The sequence below is a fragment of the Lemur catta genome, chromosome 8 (genome assembly GCF_020740605.2).
Source record: "Lemur catta isolate mLemCat1 chromosome 8, mLemCat1.pri, whole genome shotgun sequence".
Lineage (NCBI taxonomy): Eukaryota > Metazoa > Chordata > Mammalia > Primates > Lemuridae > Lemur > Lemur catta.
The window spans coordinates 1885528-1908220 of record NC_059135.1 but is presented as its reverse complement, the minus strand read 5'-3'; the positions used below and the strand labels follow the sequence as shown (position 1 = coordinate 1908220).

At 56.8% G+C, this 22693-nt stretch overlaps 1 protein-coding gene across 11 annotated transcripts in view; it reads right to left on the bottom strand.

The window, feature by feature from the left end:
• The window catches only part of HDAC4 (histone deacetylase 4), a 256229-nt gene that overhangs the window by 157531 nt on the left and 76005 nt on the right, over positions 1–22693 (bottom strand). The window contains exon 1 of one of the 11 annotated variants that reach the window (XM_045558648.1): positions 3280–3606. The exons of the other annotated variants lie outside the window; for them this stretch is intronic. The gene's annotated coding sequence lies outside the window, so the exon portion shown is untranslated. Of the gene's footprint in view, positions 1–3279; positions 3607–22693 lie in introns of those variants that run through there. 11 annotated transcript variants of the gene reach the window in all.

Below are 22693 nucleotides of genomic sequence, written 5' to 3'. Positions count from 1 at the left end.
AGGGGAACTCCTCCGGAGAAGCAGGGCGAGGCCTCCACCAGCCCAGGCGCCCAGAGCCTTCCCGGGCAGAGGAGCAGACGTGCAGCGCTGAAGGTTAAAACTCAGTTTCGGTTTGCAAATTTAAGCAGAGGCATTTCCAAATGCAACCCACACTTAGGAGAGCGTGGGGCAGGAAACGGGGTTTTGTTTGGTTGGTTTTTAAATGTCTGTTAAGAATGTGCGAATGTGAGACTGCTCATGCAGGTCGCTGGGCAGAGGCGGCGGTTTATCTTGGAAGAAGCCGTGCGGCTGCCCAGGGCTCTGACGGGACAGCCAGCCACACGCAGCTAACGGCAGGCACGGGAGGGCCTCGGACGCTACACGGCCAACAGGGGACTCCTAACAACGCTCTGTTCACACCGGGACCCCAACCTGCAGAGGACGGGGGAGCTGATTCGAGGGTCTGAGGATCAAACCAACTCTCCTGGAGCGAGGCCAGGCCCCGCGGAAGCCCGTCCTGCCTGCCTGACACTTCTGGGGGCTGCTCCCCTGAGAGCCACTTCCTTCCCGTGGGCCACACCCCGCTGCAGGTCCTGGGTGTGAGCCCTCGGTGGGGGCGGTGGCAATGGCTCTCCTTTCCTTCCTTCTCACGTGGGGACGCTGGTCCAGGCACCCCCCACACTGTTTGCAGCGTGGCAATTTGTTTTTCCCTTTTCTGCAAGCTGGGAGCTGCCTCTCAGAACCTTCCAGGTTCAGAGAAACCTGAGGATGGCCTCTCCACTACCGCGGCAAAGCAGGACGAGGCCTGGTGCAGGTGCGGGTGCGGGCAGGGAGCCGGGGCCTGGCAGGGGTGCGGGGGTGGGGGCGGCTGAGGCCCCCACTGAAGCCAGAGCCGGGAGCCAGCCCTGGGGCCCTCCCACCTCCCTTGGACTGCTCAGGGAAGGACCTGCCGCTCCAGGTCACCCTTACCCACAGGTGACAAGCAGGGTTCCCCATACGTGTGCACCGACGCCCAGGACAAGCAAGCACACACAGGAAAAATCACAGCTCCTAACAGTGCTCCAGAGGCGTCATGAGGAAGCCACAAAACTTCCTTGTCAAACCTGTGATCTCTCAGCAAGCACAGCCACAGAAGGTCACACCAGGAAGTCAGTCGCAGACCAGCAAGGGGTCGGCTTTCAAAGCAAACCACTCCTCCCGGGAAGCCAAGGGCTGGCTTCCCTAAGAAACAGGACCTCTAAAACCAAAGATGAACCATGTCCGGCGTGGGAACACCACACTTGGGTCCAGGTGCGCAAGTGGGTACCGGGTGGGCAAGTGCAAGGACAGCTGGGCAGCCACCTGCTTCTGGATCTTTGTCCCCATTTGGACAGGACGTCCTGCTCTTGCTCACCTAGGCGGGGGCACCCCGAATCCCCCTCCAGGCCCTGCACAAACGCACAATCGTGCATGGGGTGCGGCGCACGCTGGGCAGCAGAAGGTGTCAGCACAGCGCCCTGCAAGGTGCTGCGAGAGCAGAGGGTTCAGAAGGAAAATCCACACACGCTGGGCTCGAGCGACCGACCGAGCAGAGCCATCAGAAGAGGGTGTGCTCTGGCTACCTGACACCTGGGGTGGCTCTGAACAAACATGCCCCTGTCCCCATAAGGGGGGCGACAGCGGCCCAGGGCCAAGGGAGCGCTGGGGTCCACACTGAGCATGGACAGGAGCTGGTCCCCACATGCCCAGACGGGCAGTCTGGTCCTCCCCCCACAGGAGGCTGCCTGGGCAGGTCAGCTGTGACGCCAGGACTTCTGTCACCTCACATGCCCACAGTGCCATGCAGGGGAGAGTGGCACACAGGACCCTGGGGAAACTGACCCTCCCGCTCCACCCAGGAAGGTGAAGGAGCACCTGGATAGAAGGGAAGTGACCCTCCATCGACTCTAGTGGCCCCAGCAGACGATGAGCAAGGTCACTGGACTCCACACACACCTGAGGGAGTGGCAGGTGCGTCACCTGCAAAGAACCTGTCCCGAAGCTTCTTGGACCCAGATACAGAGGCAGCTGCACACGGCGACGCCCAGGAAGCCCCGGTCCCTGCCCGAGAGCCCAGGGTGTCCCCTAGCACCCTGCTCAGAAGACGGGATCAATCCTCTCTGCCCTCGGCTCCAAGGCAACAGCTCAGCTGCCCAACTCCTGCCCCGAAAGGCCCTGCTTCCCCTGGGCCTCTGAGAAGGGAGGGGCCGTTGCCGCCCCCTGGGGGAGCTGGGGGACGGCCCAGATCCTCCTGCTCAGCGCAGCCTGGGGACACGCGGGCAGGGAGCAGGAACACGAGGTCACACAAACGTGCACTGAGCCACCAGGCTGGCACCGATCGAGGGTGCCCCACGGGGACACGTCAGCAGGCCAGGCCCAGGCGTGGGACTGGCCAGTGCTGCACGACCACGAACAAAAGTGTCTGGGACAACTGCCGCTGGAGTTTCTGAAGCCTTTCCCACGGTGATGCGTGAGCTCACACGTCTGCTGGGCCCTCTGGGGGGGGACGGGGAGCCGTGCCACTGGCTGGCTTGCATGGAGCAGGCAGAGCTCCCCATCAGGATGGGCCAGTGGGCGCCTGTCCACCCTCACACGCTGCCCACACAGCAGCAGCGTGGCCGTCCCGTCCAGCTCCCTCTGCAAAGGCAGAAAGGCGGGCACGGAGCCCCCACGCCTGGACGGAGTCCTCTGGGCATTCACAGGGACCACCTGCCAGCAGCGGCTGAGACCAGAGCAGCCTCGGGGCCAGGCAGGACACAGGACCCCTCACCCTGCCGCCACAGCCCCTGCCTGTGCTGCCAGCCCGGACACAGCCCGAGGGGGGCAGCCCAGCTCCAGGCAGGGTTTGCCTCCTGCAGCAGAGCAGCCAGGTGGAGTCCACGCCCTCTACTCTCCAGGCCTGGACCTGCCCCAGGGCCCACGCTGAGCCTGACCACCTCACTGCCTCGCACCACAAGCCACTGCCCCTGCAGCTCCTGGGACACCTGCCCTGTCACACTCCCACGAGTGCCAAGTGCCGTGGCCTCCCAAGGGGCACTGGGTCACCAGGTTCATCTCCCCTGGTCCTAAACACAGAGGACGAAGCAGGGCTGTGGATAATCACTCGGGACACTGCCCCGGGCGTCCTGGGCACAGCAGGCGCTCGGAGATGTGCGGACAGTACGTGGCCGACAGGGTCGGCCAGGGGAACCTCGCTTGGCCACGTACCAGCTGTGTGACATTGGGCACGTTATTTAACCTCTCGGGGTTCCCATCCACAGCCTGGGAGACGGTGGGACCTACCTCCTCGTGTTCAGGGCAGTGCCCAGCCCGCAGCCAGAGCCCAGCCTGTCCTCACACGTCCTCAGGGCTAAGCCCTGGCCACGGACACCACGCCTGCCCGCACAGCGAAGCCCACATCGCGCCACACGGATCATCTTGCACAGACTCTCATGTGGAGGCTGATCCAGCCGACATGCACCAGTGGCTGACAGCTCCTGCCAGGGACAGCAGGGCCCACGTCACGGCCTAGCAGTGACCCAGGGTTCCAGGACACAATGCCAGGCGGTGAGGGCTCCCCACACCCCCTTCAGCATGCGGTGAAGGCACGAGAATCTGTCGCTGTTCCCGGAAGGGCTCGGCACAGCTATAGAGAGTCGTACACACAAGAAACGAGCCACAGACCGGAAACGTCAAACCACGGCCCGTCACACTTCCCCGGGCGGAGGCTGGCTGGGCCCCAGGAGGCGGCAGCCCCCAGGCCACGGCGGGCCTCAGGGGCTCCCACCAGGAAAGGGCTGCGCCCAAGGCCCCCACCTTTCTGCGCCACGACACAGCCCCGGGGGGACTAAAGTAACAGGGACGAAGGCGGGCGCCGCTTCTGCGTCACCGGCTTCCCCTCCGCCAGAAATAGAAACTGCTCAAGGCCAGTTGGTCAGGCCAGTTGGTCAGCTGTCAACACAAAGTCTACTGCTGCCCACTGTGTTCAGCTTCAGGGATTTTAGATCGGAATTCCTCATATTCCAAACACAGTCTTTCAAATGCCTTATCTGAGAATGAAGACAATTTTCTAAAAAGATAAATATCAAGTATTTAAAAACATACATATCAAACATGACACTTGAATTCCATGAATAAATCAGAATTTTCTCTCACTCTTATCTAAACTAAGTCAAAGAGTTATCAAAATAATCAGGAAGTATTTGACAGGGTGCTCTGCAGGCTCAGGTGTCTCCAGCTGACGCACAGAGGGGCCATCCTGGGAGGAGCAGGGTCCCCCCTCGCACTGCGGGTGAGCCAAGAGGTCACCAGAGCAGGGACAGGTTTAGAGCTCCTCGGGGTAAAGTGCCGCTCTGAAAAGCTGCTGGGTAAATGAGCCAGGCCAAGGGTGGAGATATTCATCATGAAAGTAAACAAATTTCTCTCCCCAGTTCCGACTTATCATAGATGGAATCTAAACGCTTCCCCTGACTGGCTTTTACCAAGCACAGCCACAACATCCTCGTGCTCCCGCCTGTGAGCACCTGGGGCAGGCGGCCACGCAGGGGCCCTGGGGGGGGGTGGTCCTGGCGGGGAGGGAGCTGACTGCCCAGGAAGCTGCATCAACCACGGTGTAAGAACTAGACTTCTAGCCCTGTCACCCTTTGTTAACCAAGAACTGAGTTACACAGGTGAGCATCTGTGCAGAGAGAGGGCCCCAGGGACACCCCAGGGCCCTGGGACCCCGAGGGGCTTGGGGTTGGGGCGGGCCAAAGGCACAGGAGGCCCCAGGAAGCCCCGGACTCAGGGCGGAGACAGGAGGTGTCCCCAGCGTCCCAGCCCCTCAGAATAGAACGAAACGAGGAACAGCCGGACAGGAGAGCCGGGCTGGGCGGGCAAGGGGCATGGGGCAGCGATGTCCACGGCTGAGCTCACGGTGGCTGCGTTCGAGGCTGCCACCTGCAGAACGGTTCCAGCAGAGACAGTCTCATTTGCACACCAACACGCGGTTCACCAGACGGTGGCTGCCATCCAAACACCCCGTCGTCACTGGCACGTACATTCACACATCTGCATGCATGTGCGCGTGTGTGCATGTAGCAAACATATCACTCGTGTGCCCAGGGAAGGGTGGGGTCCGAGTTCCCGCAAAGCCCTGATGCTGATGGTGACACAACGGAGAGGGCGACTCCCAGCCAAGGGGACACACCTGCAGCCCCAGCAGGCGCCCACTGGCTGCCCCTACGTGTTCACCTGGAAGGGGCGGCGGAGCCACCGCGTGTGAGAACCAGGAACTCCTGGCGGGACGGAGCACAGCACGGCGCAGACCTTTACAATGAGAATCGAGACCAAGCCTGAAATAGTTTGGGGGCCAAAAAAACTACACACACACACCCTAAATGGGGATAATACTTTCGCGTCTCCTGGGAACTGAACCCCTCCCCATCCGAGACAAAGTCCTACGTTCATTGAACATTTGTGCAATGTACGATGTGCCCAGATCATACACTATCTGAAGTTTTTAAAGTCACTAAGCAGCCCCCTGATGGGGAAAAGCGGGACACTGGCTGGCTGGTGTGACCGACAGGGGTGCCACCTGTGGGCAGAGCGCGGTGTCAGGGCTCTGGTCAGAGCAGGATGCACAACTGTGGGCAAAGCAAGTCCAGGGCAGACCGTGTGCTGCCCGCCAGCTGCCCGCAAGGAAAACACACAGCGACCCTCCCTGGTTCAGAAAGGTGGTGACTCTCTGGGTAACCGTTAGGTACAAATTTCCCAAAATACCTACAGCTCAAAGGCCTGGGTTTATCAGAGAGAAACTCAGCCCTTCCTCTTCTCAGCAAGCTAGAGCTGAATGAACTCAAAACTAGTGAAAAGGTTGGGTCTTAGCATGTTTTGTGCTTAAAATATTCCAGGTTTCCAAAATCGTCCCATTTGGAATAGCCAGGAATACTCAATCCAGGTGAAGGCACAGTTCCAAGAACACCCTTGACCTGGGTGACGGCGCCCGTGAGGGCGGAGCCAACTCTGCGGACGGGACTCGTGCATTCTCGGTGGACGCTGCTGTCGGCCCACTTTACAGCCGCCAGGCCTGGCTGGCCGCATCCGGCAGGAGCTGGCGAGCGGGGGTCCAGATGTGGACCCTGAGGAGAGCTGCCCTTCACCCTGCAAAACGTGGCCCCTCTCCTCAGGATGTGTCCCCACACCCGACATTCCTGATGGCTGTGTCCCATAATTAACCTATCGGTAGGAAAACGTCCCCCTGTAAATGACAGAGGCTCCGGAATGTTCTGGAACTGTGTTTAGAGTGCTGGACACTCCCTCATGCTGCAGCATTCAGCAAGGCCAGCAGTACGGATCGCAGTGATCACGCACAGCGTGATGCCAGGTTCCAGCAAACTGTGCTCAGTAACAATAAAAAGCACAGTTTTAAAAAAGATCAACAAAAGCTCAGCTTGCTCTGTGAAACCTTCAATTTACTTGGCCACTTTCCCATGGACATTCAATTAAAAACAACTGTGGGAAGTGAGTCCAGCCATTAGGCGCTGCAGGGGCTGGCGGGGCAATAAAACACACCTCTCCCGGTGGACTCAAGAAGGCTCTCAGCACTCACCTCCGACGGAAGCCAGGAGCCAGGGGACCCAGAGGCCACACCACCGCCTCCATCCGATCCGAGTCCAGCGAGTGTCTCTGATGGGACACCAAAGTCACAAGCAACAGAAAAGTAGATGAGCTAGACATCACCAAGATTAAAAACTTCTAGGCTTCAAAGGACACTGTCCAAAAATAGAAAGACAATCCACAGAACAGAAAGAATATCTGCAAATCATATATCTGACAAAGGAGCTTTATGTAGAATATATAAGTAAACTTGACAATTCAACAATAAAAAGGCAAACAACCCAATTAAAAAATGGGCCAAAGATTTAAATAGACATTTCTCCAAAGAAGACATGCAATGACCCATGAGCACATGAAAAGGTGCGCAGCGTCGTTAGTCATCAGGGAAATGCAAATCAAACCCACAAGGAGGTGCCACTCCACAGCCAAGGAAAAAGGTAACAGAACCGTCCCGGCCACCAGAGCAGCACCAGAACCTCGCCCAGCCGCCGTCCACACGCACCCCTGAGGCACACTGCCCAGCTCACCCGCAAGGCACACCAGCTCTGCTGCTCCGGCCCCCGCAGCCCGACGCCCTCTGACCTAGGCAGAGTGGGGCAGGCATCGGCAGGGGTCGGGAGCAGCAGCGGGGCTCACCTCTGCGTCCCCAGACCCTGGGAGGGACATGTACACCGGCCTCTCCCCAGCTGCACCTACATTCCTGAAGCAGCTTCTGCCGTCCCCAGCGACGGGGCCAGAGAGCCGCCCACAGTGACCCGCACAGAGGCCAGAGCTGCCCATCTGAGGGCCGGGCACGTGGAAGGCTGAATGACGGACGTCCCCAAAGAGGCCACATCCTTATCCCCAAATCTATGACTATGTTATTTTCGATGGTAAAATGGACCTGGCAGACGTGACGATGGCTCTTGAGATGGGAGATTATTCTGGTCTGGGGACCGAAACTGTACAAGGTGACAAGGTGTCTGTCACAGCACAGCGGGGAAGCTACCAAAGTCCACGAGGGTCGTGGCAAAAGAAGTCAAGGGCCAAAACTTGAGCATCAATACGAGTAACAGCAAAGGCTTAAAACGCATGGAATACACTAAACCCACAAGTTCACGGTCACACTGGAAAACAAATACATAAATGATGAAAGGCACTGGTTACCTTTAGATGCCACACAGCAACTGGCTCAGCACACTGAAACTGGCCGACAAAGAAAGCTTTTCCCACCTGGGCCAACGAACTGCTGAGGGCAACGTTCTCACCACCAAAGTCTCGGGCTGAACTCGGGAAGGAGTCGCAGCGCCTGCAGCCCTCCAGGGCAGGCAGCGACAGTCAGCAGCCGCCGGTCACCCAGGAGGGACCAGGACACTCACCGCCTGTGCCACAGACTCGCCAACCTGCCCCAAACCGGAGTGACACAGGCTGCAGCCCGGACCACCGAGCGGCCCGCGAGAGAGGGGAGACGAAGACGCTAAACAGCACAGCAGACAGCGCCAGGACGCCCGGCCAAGTTCTCACACACGGGGCAGAGGCAGAGAGGAGGCGTGGTGGGGGTGGGGGCACTGCCGCGCAGATGAACCATAAGTGACGGAGTGGCCGGAGTGTGTGCACCTTGTTTAACACTGAGGAGAACAACCACACACCAAAAAAAAGAAACCTGAAAAATTTAACTGGGGATTTTAAACAATGATTATGTAATGGCATAAAAGTAGTAATCAATTCAAGCTGTGACAATGGTCTGAGGGTTATGACACTTGTGTGACAGCTAAGATTGCTTCTGTCCCCACAGTGAGAGCCGCCCGTGAAGCGGGCCTGGTCCCGCAGGCATCAGTGAGGCCCAGCCGCAGCCTGCTCCTCCCTCTCTGTCTTCTTTCACTTTCGTAAATGTTTTCAAATTTTCCGTAATAAAAAAGAGAAAGGAAGCCACTGAGGGAGAGGGAGATCGGGATGCAGGTGTCACTCTGTTGTCTTGCTGTTGCTTCCGTGTTTATTAGTCGCTTGCAGGTTGCTGCAAACACACACCTGGGCTCGCAGCCAAGTCAGACAGAAACTTCGGAAGACAGAACCTCACGACCACTCAAGTTTCCACAATTCCCTGGAGCAGCTGCATCTAAACACACCTCCATCACTACCTGACACCAGGATAAAGTGGCCGTGCTCTGCAGTCCCGCTCACTTTAGGGGCAGGCGTGTGGCTCACGGGGACGCGAGGCTGGGAGGGCTGGGCAGGGTCTGCTAGCAGGTCTGAGACACCAGCAACAGCCGTGGCCAGCCAGGCACTGGGACCTCCGCTACTGCCGAACAGCTGACTCAACAGTAATAAAAGTAACATTTACAGTAAAAGTGAGAACCTAATTTACCTACTCCAAAAAAAGAAAGGCAAACCACTGAACTGGGGGTGCCCTGGGAACCCCCTCCCCACCAGCACTCCCCCGCAGGGCCCCCCAGCCCCACACAGGCCAGGACCTGACCGAGAGCAAACCTCGTCCCACAAGCTGCTCCGGAAAAAGCTCAGAGGCGCCAGCCGGGCCTCCTCCCTCAGCTCCCTTAAGCAGCCCAGGGTCCCAGGCTCCGCTCAGGGCCATCCTTCCCCACGGCCCTCCCCGTTCTGGAACACTCCCTTCCTCCGCTGCTCCTCTCGGCTGCAAGGGGTGGGGGCACAGTGACATTCCTTTTTAATTAAGTCTTTCTTACAAGGAATCTTTTCAAAGAGCCATGTCCTAAAATTATTTTGTGTGAAGGGAAGAAAAGATCAGTGGATCTGCTTCCAATTGTAAACATTCCCAGAGCTGCAAATATGCCCGCTCGCCGCAGGCCTGCACAGAGGAAACCAGTCAACAGCGGGAAGGCTGTAATTACCATTTCACCCATCTCCTGCGTCGCTGCGCGGTTTCGGGAGGGAAGGGAGGGAAAGCGAGGGGGCGGAGGGGCCCGGCCGGAAGCCCAAGCTGCCCCAGCCCGCGGCCCAGACCACCGGGAGGCGCACGGCAGGCCGGCCTCTGAGGCTGTCCCTGGCGACGGTCCCCGCGCTGGGTGCCAAGCTGCCGGCACAGCCTCCTCGCTGCTGCTTTCCTCACATGTGGTTTGATTGACGCAAACGAAGAGGCAAGCGAATGATTCACGGCTGTCCGGGCACAGGGCTCACACAGAAGTGGCATGAGCTCAAACCTGCTGAGTCACCAAGAAACGTCCCGTGTACCGGGGCACTGCCGGTTTGCACTTGCCCATGATGCACACATACGGCGCCTCGGAGCACGCTGGCGGAGGCCATGTCACGCGGAGAGGAGAGCAATGCCAGTTCCAACCCTGCCGACAGGCAGCAGGGCAGGGCCACCAGGCGGGGACACTCACAGAGAGGCAGCTGACCACCAGCCCTGCCCTCGAGGCCCCGCGTGTGTACATGTGCAGGCACATGCGTGTCCATTCGCTGCACGCACGCCTGGGGCAAGGCCTGCCCCCTGCTGCTCTAGCTCCAGCCTCGGACCCAGACCAGGTGGCTCTGCAGTGGCTGGTGTCCCCTGGGTGCCAGGCACACCTGACAGTGGCAAGCCCAGATGGAGAGCCAGCATCTCTGTCCCCAGGAGACACCCGGGGAGCCCAAAGTCCCCTCATGGTGCCCAGAGCCAAGCTAAGGCGGGGTCTGTGCACAAGACGGGAAGACGCAGCCCCGCCGTGGCCCACCTGAGTTGGGGGTGCATCCAGGGTGGGGCCGTGAAGAGGAGCAGGTGCTGACCAGGTGCTGGGCAAGCTCCTCCCGGGCAGTGGAACCACGTGCCCGAAGGCACAGCAGGAAGAACAGCCAGTGCGGTCCAGGGGCAGGGATGGGGCCCAGGGCGCAGGGCAGCAGTAGGCTGGGGCCATCATGCAGCCCGTGCACACCTCCCTGGCAGGGAGAGTGACGCAGGACGCTGACTCAAGGAAGCCGCCCCACCTCCAGGCCAGGCCGCTGGTCCCGGTGGCCGCAGAGAGGCCACGGGCAGCAGACCGGTCAGAGCAGCTGCGCGGCTGAGGAACACAGGGTGAGGCGTGAGCCAGAGCACGACGGGGCCCCGGGGGAGACGCCTGGAAAGTGCTGATCAGAGAGCACATGGAGCCAGCTGTGCTGACGGTGAGAGGTGTGTCTGCCGCCCGCCCTCCCTCTGCGTGTCTGGGCTCCAGCTGGCTGGGGGGAAAGGCCCCCCCTGAGTGCTGCGAGTGTGACCTGCACCCTTCGAAGCAGCCCTGGGGGACCCCCAGCTGGGCCGGAACCTGCCCTACTCGGCCCTCAGTGCCCTTCCCACACGGGCACACTAGTGAGGGGGGCCTAAGTCCCTCGGGGCAAGACCCTGACATGCCGGCTGCAGAGCCAGGGGAGGGAGGCGGGCGGCGGCAGACTGAGAGTGAGACAACAGCAGGGAAACCATCACCGCGTGGTCAGGCTTGCAGCCAGCCAGCTTCAGTCTTCTTGCAATTTCTTTCACGGGGTGGCAAAATCCCCCAGGCCTGCCCCGCTAGCACTTAGGGGACACCATTTGAGGATAAGCCCTGTGGGGTCCCCCTCGCTCTCTGTGGCGTCTCCCAAAGAGCCACGCCCTCCGGCCGTCTGTGCCCTGCTGACAACTCCTGGGACTCTGCACTGCGCTAGGTTTTTGCAATTCCCTTGCTTAACTATTCAGGAGCCCCTGGAAGGCCAGGACTGGGTCCACCCCAACCTGGTGTCCCAGTGTTGTCCTGTTCCCGTGCCTGGCACTGCAGGGGCTCGATGTTTGTTTAAGGACTCAAAAAAGAAGAAAACACAGAAAACTCCATCCGTGCATTTGGGGGACAGCCAAGCTCCAAGCACAGAGCCCCAAATCCAGCATCTCGGCTTCTTGAGCTCCCCGGAAACAGCAATTTCTTTCTTGTTTCTGTCCAGTTAGGCCGTTCTGAAGGCACAAGCACGAGGGAGTCAGGAGAGAGGGAGCAGCCCGAGCCCAGGCCAGGAGGGAAGGCGGAGAAGGGACCCGGAAGCCCCAAAGCACAGGCCCAGACAGGCAGGCCCTGGCCACAACCCCGCAGGACGGGCAGGGCTGGCGGGAAAGGGTGTATTTAGGTCCCCACAACACTGACACGACTAGCACACCTGTGACCCATCTCTGATGGTAACAGGCTTTGCACTCCGAAGCAGGGACCTGGGTCTCCGGGGACAGTTCTACAAGCTCACCAGGTGTGTGCCACTCGAGCTGCCTGAAAAGGCGACACAGCCACCAGCCCGGTCCACGCCCCAAACCCCAGCTTGGTGCCGTCTGCTTCGGAGCGGCACTGCCACTGCCCCCACCCTTCCCCCCTACCCCCCCACCCCCAGTATGAGCCCCTGGCACGGAAGACACCTCGACTTCCCACAGCAAGCTGACCCCGGGCCAGGCCCAGGCCACCGCTGGCCTAAAGGAACTCTAGCACCTGGGCTCTCTCAGCTCCGCAGGAAATGAGTAACTAGAACCACGCTCCGCCCTGCGGCCCCACCTGCGGCCATGCACCTGGGGCTGTGGGGTTTCTGAGAAATACACCTGGCCCATCCCTGGCTTCAGACTGCTGAGTCTTCAGACTGCTCTGCAGCAGACGGGGAAGAAAAAAGAGAGCAGATCAGAGACAGGTCGACATCCCGTGGGGGAAGGAAGGCCACGGTCACGCTGACTCAGGGACCCCTCCAGCGGAGATCTCCCAAGAGGGGCCCCTCCAATCAGCATTTTCTCAAGGCTGCTGAAAGCATTTGTTCTGGTTTTTAAAAAGCCCTGACAATCTTATTTGTAAATAAAAGGAAAAATGTTAGTGTATAAAAACATACTTCATACCACATATCAGTCAACATAACTTGCTGAAGGTTTGGTTTGCTTTAATTTACCTTCTAAGAAGGTTCTGGACCTTCCCTCAAGAGATGGCCACCCTGCCTGTGGACACTCAGGCTGCTCTTATCCTCTTTAAACATGAAAGACTGAGATTCAGGGACAGAAAGACTGTGCACAGGGAGGGCGGGCCAGAAACCAGGCGGGTACAGGGCCACGGTGCTCCCGGCAGGGAAGGGTCTGCAGTGGCCGGGAGCACAGTGCCACCGGGACTGAGTGCCACCGAGACCAAGTGCCTCCTGGACGTGGCAGAAACCGTGCAGACCCGAGTCTGAAGGTGCAGAACAGAGCCCCTGATGCACTGTCTCCCCCAGGAGGCTCTGGGCCCCTAGAGGGTGCAGCCTGGGGTCTGACCGACCGGGGATGCTGACTGTTATGGATGAGAACAGTGACTCAATACATGACTCGTCAGGTGAATCAATGAACAAACCGGCACCGGGCTACAAATTCACACTCCATCCCCTGAGCCTTACAATAAACGCAGGAGGAAGGTGCTATTACACCCATCTTACAGAGGAGAAAACAGAGGCTCCAAGAAACTAAGTAATGCCCTTGATATCTAGGCAGCAAAGCTGCGGTTCGGACTGGGTCTTCCTGCCTCGGAAGTCTGTCTTCTCCCCTGTCCCTGGGGCCAGCAGAGGCAGGGAGGGCGCAAGCAGACGGGAGGGGTGAGAGCAGCCCAGGGAGGGGCCAGCCTGAAAAAGCGCAGAATCAGCAGTGGCAGAAACAGCCTCAAATCCCCAGCGAGAGCCCCGCTGTGTGCACAGGTGACCACAGGGCTCAGACCAGCCACCTCGGGCCAGGCCTAGGGGGCAGGATGGGGAGGGAGCCGCGTGAAGGCCCCTCAGCCTGACCAGAAGACGGGATGGAGTGCCTGTCAGCACCGATGAGGACAGTGCGCTCTGCTCTGCGGGAGACGGAATGCCCAGCACCCCCTGGGTTCTCCCTGCTTTCTGGGGATCTGGTGCAAATGCTTCAAACGAGGCTAAAAACCGAGTACAGCACTTCTGAAGTTTCCTCCCTGAATTCTCACTTAGTAACCGCAGTTCAGGGAAAGCCAGGACCCCCCCCCCCCTCTCGGGAGTGTCTCATGCCGTCAACTCTCACGGAGGAGGAGCCCTGGGCCCTCTCTCGCAAGTGCCGTTTCCACCAACTCTGGGATTCCAGGCTGGTCAGCTAAGGAACTGGCCACCTGAAGACGAAATTTCCTTTTATAACCTCTGATACACGCTGGGTCTTGTTGCATCAACCCTGGAGAACATGTTGGTCAAAGAAGAAACGGCATCTGGAAATTCCTATTTTGTACTCTCTCGTTTGTAACTGCGACCACAGCCTCGGCTGCACGCGCCTCGTGCCCCTGCGATGCCGGGCTGACGAAAGCCAGTGCACACCCTCATGGCACTTGTCACCCCGAACCTCCTTCACGTTCAAATCCACTAGGAGCAGAGGGAAGTACGAAGCTGTTGCAAAGCCAGCTCACATCGTAGCAAAGGTTCCTGGTGAGCACGGCCCGGAGGCCAGGGCATGGAACACTTGGCAGGTTAACAGGTGCCGGCACCTGCCACCCAGCCCTCAACACCGACACCTCGAGCAACTCAACCAGGGTGGGGAGGGCGACTGGCCCCCAGGGCAGGGTGCGCTGAGACCGTCCAGTTCTGCCTGGCATGAGGAACACCTGGAGCACAAGCGAAACAGCGTAACGCAGACACATACCATCCTAGAACTGTCCACTGTTAACAGGTGGTAACAAAATTCGTCCAGAAATCATCTTGAAATCTTGTAAAACAATTATTCAAGAATGTGGGTGAAACAAAGACAGTTTCAGATAAACAAACAGAGAAAGAGATTTTACCACCAACAGAGGTAGAGAGCTATGCTGGCAAGTTCAGCAGGAAGACGAGATGCTCCAGAGGGAGGTGTCAGGTGCACGTGCACTGCGGGGAGGGGAGCCCCGGCACCTGGGGCTGCACAGGAGGAGCTTGGCCCTCAGTGGCGTCTTCTGTCCGTGGCACGTCGGCCACTGTCCATGAGCCAGGACTGAGCCACCATCTCTGACTGGAGCCACGTTTGGTTCAGACGCCCTTGGGTCTCCCACGCGGGAGGACCCCCGTCATCAGCCGGCCTCCTCGGGCTCCCTCGGCTGCAACAGTTTCTCAGACTTGCTCTGTTTTTGATGACTTTGACAGTTCTGAGAGTACTGGTTGGGTATTTTGTAGAATGACCCTTAATCAGGACTTGTCCGACGTTCATGTCATGACCAGACTGGGCTTGTGTGTTTCTGGAAGGAAGACCACAGAGGTCAAGGGCCGTTCTTACGTCATTTTGAAGGTGTATGCCATTAGCACGACTTAAAACAAAACTTCGGGTGAACATTAAAATACTAAGTATGGAAACCGGCACCTGCCACGGTGCCAGGGAAATGCCCACCCAAACAGAAGGCTGAGCACCAACAAGCTGTGCACCCAACCCCACGAGTTGGGAAAGAACACGGGACACAGCCAAGGAAAGCAAGAGGATGACAAGGGCAGGAATTTAAAAACAGAAAGCAAACCTGCAACTGAGAGAGGCAACAAAGTCAGCTGATTCTTAGAAAAAATTAGTAAAACAAAGATTGATCAAAAAGAAGCACAGATAGGTAATGTTAGAAGTGAAAAAGTAATAAATAAGCACAAATGCGGCAGAGATTTGAAAAGAAAATATCATGAAAAACTCCATGACAATCAAATTGCAAGTTTAGATAAAATGGACAAAGTCCTAGAAATTTCTGTTAAATTGATACTACCAAGAATTAGAAAGTCAGATTATTAGTATCCATTAAAGATATTAAATCATTAGTTTAAAAAATCAAACCACCAAAGAAATATGAACCTCAAATAATTTCAGAGATTAATTTTTGCAAACTTTCAAGGAATAAACAATTCTAATCTTAGACAAACTCATTCAGAAAGTAAAAAAAAAAATTTGACATCAACAAAGAAAAATTACAGGCCACTAGAATTTAAGAACAGAGATTTAAAAAAAAAAAATACAAAGCACCACCAAATCTAATCTGGCCACGTATGAAAATGGCAGCATTTATGACAAACAAGTGGAATCAATCCATTGCAAGTGATCAGGGGACGCTGACAGCAGAAACCCTGTATGTGTGACCCATCACATTAAAAAATTAAAAGGGAAACCGTAGGAGCATCACAATAGATGCAGTAAAAGCTCTTAGCTAACAAAACAGTCGTCCCATGAACTTCACTTGGAAAAGGGAATCTATGCTAACCTATGTCAAACGTCACTCTTCACTCGGGACATGTTAAAAACCTTCCCTTTAATGTCAAGGAAAACAGAAGAAAGCCCAGAATCTCTCCTCTTATTCAAAGCTGAACTGGAATTCCCAGGCAGTACAGTAACACAAGGAAAATAAATACAGTAATTAGAGAGAGAAGCAAAACTGTCATCACTATAGTTGAAGGCCTTTGTCTTAGAAATCCCGAAGAATCTACAGAAAAATCGTAAGATTTTATTAACATGACTATACATAAAAATGAAATACAAAAATCAACTGCATTTCCAAATACTAGCAACAGAAAACTTAATTTTAAAAAAAAGTTAGTGTACAAGAGAAAAACAAAAAAACTACAACGTACCAAAGAATAAATCTAACATTATACGCACAAGACCTTCATGGAGAAAATGATCGAAATCTACTGGAAGTCACTGAAGACCTACCTGATCAAGGGAAGATGAGCCAGGCACACACACGTGACACGAAGGTATCAGTTCTCCCCTGAAGTCGTCCACACATGCAAAGCAACTTCAATTTCCACCTTGGCTTTTTAAAGGAACTTGTCCCTGGAGGAGTCACGGCACAGGAGGAGCTGGGACACTCGCACCCTAAGATGTTGGAGCTTGTGCTAATGCTCCTGTGATGGGGACAGTCCCTGCTGGCTGAGGACAGTCCCTGAGACAGCTGAGCATGGCCAGGGGCCAGAAACAGCCTGACCTTGACATAGGAGCTGGCAGTGCGGCCATCCTGGGTAGAGGGTGAGTGACACACACCCTGGCCATCAAAACAGGGAAAGAGAATGAACCTGATCCCTACCCCACAGCATACACAGAAATCAAAGGCTTAAATAGGAAACACAAAATTTCAAAAGTTTTAAGAGAAAATATGCAAGGTTATATTTATGGCCTTGAGATGGGGAAGGTTTTGGTTATTATTTTGTTTTTAAATAAAATACAAAAAAGCACTAACCACAAAAGGTTTGGTGTTTTTTTTTTTTTTGGCTTAGTCAGGTATAATTTAAGAACTACTTTTGCATATAACCTTTCTTGTGTTACAATGTGTGTGTGTTTCTAGACCAAGTCAGCTAAGTAAAATATTTTTAAGTAATATTTGTTTCCTTCTTCACTAAGCCTTTACTGAATTCGAACCATGTGCCAAGCACTGTGCCAACAAAGAACGAAAAGAGAAGAGGGACGAGGAGTTTTCCTCTGGGCACTGAAAGCTCTGGCTTAAGTGTCAGTGCCAGTTCCAGGCAGAGGCGGTGACGCTGGGTCCCCTGCACCAGGCACAGCAGGCCTCCTCAGCGCACCCGACTCCGACAGGGGCCACAGAGGCCCGAGAGGTCCCGCCCGAGGGCCCCAGCCTGGAGGGGGCTCAGGACTCTGACCCAGCAAGGCTGGCTCTGCCCACACTACAAGAGTGCCCCTGGCTGTAACTCTGCGCCCAACACTGAACACAGGAACTCAAATCTGCATGAACCCTCACTCCATAACCATCCTGCAAATCACTCAAAACCTCAACCTCTTGACAGTTCACCACTTCCTAAATTTAAAAGAAAAGCATTGTAATCTTTACTCACCATTTTTTATGTAGGTAAAGCAAATGAGAGAATAGAATAAGCAGGGCTCTATCAACTATAGAAAAGATACACCATTTTCTAATCAGATCACTGCAAATAAAAAAGTCATCGAGTTAATGCAAATTTACACTCTATTTAAATGGTTTTATCAAAAGACACTTGACATTAAGCAGGAAAAATTCATTCAAGCCCTCAATTTAAACCTAAGACGTATCAATAGTTTTTACTAAATTTAATTATTTTTTTCCAAATATGAGCTAGTATTTTCCATATTACCAGACCTCACTCTTACACGGTTCCCTGTCCCCTGAGTTAATTCCTACAAGACACAGGAGCATCATAAGGCCAGACTGTGGGGACACCCAGCACCAGTGACCAGGGACACCTGCACCAACGAGCAGCCTGTCTCACACGGCTGAAGGACACTTCCCTGCGTGTTTCGGGAGAGGGCAGGGTGGTGAAACTGGAGACAGGGAACCTTCGGCAGCACTGAGAGAGTTTGCAGGGACGGGATTTGGAGCATCAGTCTTTCCTGCAAGCGAAGGGGCAGGCAAGCTCCACAAGGAGGGCCGACCTGCTCAGGAAAACAGCACCTCCCGTTACCAAAGCGTGTTCTGGACCACCATGGGGTGGGGAGGGGAGGGGAGGGGAGGGGAGGGGACTTCCTTCATCCACTCAGGAACTACCCTGCACGGGGAGGCCCAGGGTTTAGAGTTTTCTTAAAAAGCTGTGTCCAGCCATGACTGGTGGGGCGAGGGAGCCCGGCAGGAGGAAAACTGAAGACCGAGGAAAAAGCCACAAGGGAGGGGCACTCCACCTGGCGGTGTGTGCAGGGGACAGGGGTGGCCACAGGTTTCACCAAGCGTCACCCAGAAACCCACGTTCCCAACCAAGAAAAACCCTAGTGAAACACTCCTGGGGCCTCACGCAACACCCTTTCTACTGTGAAGCTCTTAATGTCTCGTGCCGGGGGTGTTATGAGAAAACGGAAAACCGTGGTAAGGAAGAATGTTTGAAGTCACCCTCGCCTGTCAGAGCCACCCCAGGCTGGCCAGGGCCAAGCACGGGGTGTCCGGGCCAAGCGCAGGCCAGGGGTGGGCCCTGCCAGCCGACACACACGCCACGGCAGCTGCGACACCACGGTATCTGTGTGGCCTGCGTGGAGACAGAGCTTGTCACCCTCCCAGAGAGGCCACCTGGGGCCCGGGGGGTTGGGAGCCTGCAGGACACAAGCTGCCAGCAGTGGATTTTAAGGGGACCGTCATGTAAAGACACTAGAGCTAGAGAATGGCTTGGGAAAGCTCGGAATCCGATCCCCCTCCCGGCCCCGCTGTAAGGGGTGCCAGAGCGCGGTGGCCCAAAGCCAGCCTGCTGCTCGGCCTGGAGAATGAAACAGCTTTAAAAGACAACCTGCAATTAACACAGGAACAATTATCTTCCTAATTTAGGTTAATTTCTACTTGCAGCCCTGGCTGGCAGGCGGGGGAGGGCGGCACTGCAGAGATCCACGTGGGCGCCTTCCATTTTGCTCCTCCAGGACCACACGCCTGACCTATCGTAAGGAAGAATCCAAATGTCCATCTTCACCTTCTAGAAAAAGGGCCTAAGCTCAGAGGACCCCTCCTGCTAGGTCTGCTCCCTAGGAGGGCCGGCTGATTTGCATGAAAATAGGACCTTTGTTCTGGAGGGTTCTCTGCTCCCAGGGAAGGCCTTTGTCTGCAGCACCACAGGGGATCCTGGCACAGCCCCCCTAGGGCGTCTGGGGGGGGCTGCCTGCTCCCAGCGCAGGCAAGCATGGGCTGGCCAGGAGCGGGTCCTGCAGGGAGAGCCCAGCAGCGCTGGTGCCGCACAGCTCCGGGTCTCTGGGACACCTGCATGAGCCGTCCCGGGGACCCTGGGGTTGTCCCCGCCTGGCTGGGCAGCTCACAAGGTACGAGAGCTCCTGGGTCTCTGGCTTGGAGCACGACCCCTCCCAGCACGGCTGCCTGCTGGACGTGTGACCCGGCCGTCCATCCCCAGCCCAGAGCCCGGTGAATCTGACGGGCCAGCAGCGACCAAACCACCCCTTGAGAAACCAGCGCCACCACGGTCAGGCCTGGCAGGGCCTGGAACACAGAGACCCACCGACCCGGATTTAAACTGCGGCTCTTCGGTTCCAGAGAGGCAAAGCACAGAGTCCTGCCCGGGCACTCCGCCAAAGCAACTCGTGGGTCAGGCCGATGGCGAGCGCGGTTCAGGGACACCAGATGTCCACAAACGTGCGCTGCCAGACTGGAGGTAGGGCTGGCGGAGGAGATGCAGGGGCAGGAGCGCAGGAGCTACGAGGAAGCTTCCCATGGACTTCTGAGGAGACCGTCCCTTTAACGAGGAGAAATGACAAGGGACCAAAAGCTAGGGGTAGAAGCGCCCAAAAGCACTCAGAACAAAATCCCGCTCAGGCCCTTCAGTGGGAAAAGAACATTTTTGCATCCAAACAATAATAGCAAACCCCATTAGATATAGTTCTACTTAAAAAAAAAAATGCAACTGAAAATGCCTGTAAGTAGAAATGCAACGGAAATGCCACCTGCCCCGTAGGGTCAGGTTTGGGGCCAGTGGCCGCTGTCAGGGGGGCGGAGGCCCTGAGCCACACCCATGAGCCGAGGAAACGGCACCGGCTGGGTTGGTCCTCACACCTCTTTCCCAGAGAGCACCCGTGAGGGGACCAGGAAGCCCATGGGATACGGATCCCCCGAAGTGGTGACTGGACGAGGCTCTTCCAGACGAGCCAGCTGGTTGCTCCACTTGGGGGCTTCCCAGACCGTTCACGCAGCAGCCGCCTTCGGAGTCTCCATGCACTTCCACCCCCCCACCCCAGTGGCTTGGCCAGCGCCTGCCCCCCACCCCGGCTTGTGCAGGGAGTAACTGTAAACATCTTGCAAAACCCGGAGTCCCAGAAAACAGCATTTAAGAAGTGCTCTACCCCCTGCAGTCGAAGGGGGATAAAACCTACCCCAGCAGGGGTGGGACAAGATGGGAGCTGGTTAGCACCACAGGGTAAAGGTCAAGTGCTTCCTACCTGGCAGCACTAAGGGGTCAAGAACGGGAGACAAGCGTGAGGAGGAGCCAGCCACCGCCAGAGTACCCAGAAAGGGATCCTGTCCTTCTGAAGAGGCCTCCAGAGCACCTCCAGCCGCTGTGCCCGCTACGCAGCTTCCTGCTTTTTCAGTCCGTCCATGCCCCGTACTGAGAGGCCAACCTGCTTCACCTGGACACAGAGCTCAGGTGCTCCACAAACACCCAACTAAAGAGACGGCATGAAAACCCCGAAGGCAAGAACGCTGGTCCCTGCTTTCCTCAGAAAACCTTTGGTGGGAGAACATCGCCAACAGCAAGTATTTGCTAAGCACTTGCCAGGGCCCGACAAGCACCAGGAACAGGAGGATTTTAAATCACCCACTTACACGGAGAAAAAGGAAAGCAAATTTACTAGAGATATTTCTAGAAAGCGGGCCATGCAAATCACCCCCTCCCAGCTCCACTCCCGCTGCCTCCAGAGGAGAAGCAGCTCATCCTCACAGTCAAACCAAAAGCTTCCCAGACGCGCGCCGGCACCCACGGGGTCGTTTAGGTCACACTTACGTGCCCCGTACATAGTCTGTGACCTGGGGTCACTCAGAGGGGGGCCGCGTCCACCACGCTGCCAGTCCTGAGCGCAGACGGACTCGGGAGCCAAGCCCAGGGCTGGAGGCAGTAGGGGGCCACAGGACGCCTCACTTCCTATGGGGACAGGGACAACGGCAGCCCCTGGCAGGGCTTCAGCCGAGGGCTGACCTGCATTTTGGAAAGGACCTTCTGGAAGTCCATGGAGTCTGGAGTCTTCCTGGGGCAACAAGGGTGGAAAAGAGGCAGAGGCTTAGAGAGATTTTTAGGAGATGGGACCAACTGTATTTAGGAAATTGATTAAATGTTGAGGGTTGAGAAAGGGGGAAGAACCGTCTGACCCGGGTTTCTGGGTGGGTGGGGTGCTCTCCTTCCAGGAGGGGGTGCAGTGAGCGATGTCCCTGCCCATCGGGCCCAGGCTCAGGTGAGCAGAGCTGGAGTCAGGTGCTCCTGCCCCAAGTGTCGCCCCTGGGAAGGAAGAGAGGGCTGCTCCACCCACAGCCTGGCCTCAGCTTCCCCATCTTCAAAATGGGGTCACATGAGGGTCACGTTGGCTGTCACTGGTGAGCTGTTGGCCCTGGGACGGGTGTGGAAGCCCAGCTCCCGCTCTCGTCCTGGGGTGAGTGGTGAGGGTGTGGGGGCCGGAGAGACTCGGCCCAGACAGGGCTTCAGGACAACGCCCGCCCGCGGGGCTCTGACGACCATGGAACACCTGCCAAGTGTTTCAGGGTAATGTGAAAGATGATTACAACAAACTGGCACGGGTAAAAAGAAAGACAGTGAAATCTAATTCATCAGAAAGCTCGTTACATGAAAACCAACAGGGACGTCGGGACAGGGCTGGCGGGAGATGCTGAAACACTCACTCCCAGCACCGAGCTGGGCGAGGGGCCCGGAGGAAGGACCAGACAGACCCCCCAACTTCACACGTCTTTTTTCTTTTTAAAATTTCCTGAAGTCAGCAGGCCCCGTCTTCACGGCTAGAAAAGAGAATGCTGCCCCCTTGCCCGCTCACAGGGAAGGCCTGCGCTGCCCGCGAACCTGCTCCCCTCGCTCAGGCCTCTCCCGGCCTCCCCGCTCCGTCCTGTGTTGTTGGCTGCTCCCACGGTTCCCGCCAAGCTGTTCGTAAACGTCCTCACCAAAACCAACAAGAACACCACCACCACCAGCGATGGCTTTCTGAGAACAGGCCGCAGGAGGAGGCTGCAGGGATCTGTTCCACGGCCACCACCTTTCAGAACCGCGTCGAGAGCACCTGTGACTCCGTCCCCCTTCTGGCTCTTCCCTGCTCAGAACAAACGTGCTCCTTTGCCGCCACCTCTCACGGGCACCGCGCACCCCCCCCACCCCCGCCGGAGGAAGAGCCGGGAATCAGAGCTCCCGGGGGCTGCGGAGCAACTTCATCCTCACAGAGGCAGAGAGAACGGAGCACGCCATCACCCCCCTTGTGCAGACGAGGACATGAGGCACTCGGGGGTGTGGGGACGGCCCACAGTCGCCCAGCCAGAAACAGGCAGCGCCGAGCCAGAGCCCACGCAGACGGAACGCGGGAGCCGCACCCTGCAGCACGCCACTGTGCGGTCAGAAAGCAGCCACTCTCGGGGCGCACACACGTGTGTGCACACACACGAACACAGGCTGCATGCTTGGCCACGTACGCACCTTGGGTGTGGACGCACCACTTCGGCCTGAGGGAGATGTCCCGATCCACCCGGTTTTCTGGGTTTTCCTTGTTTCGCTGGTCCCAGTCTCTCTTTTTGTCAGATGACGACAGGCT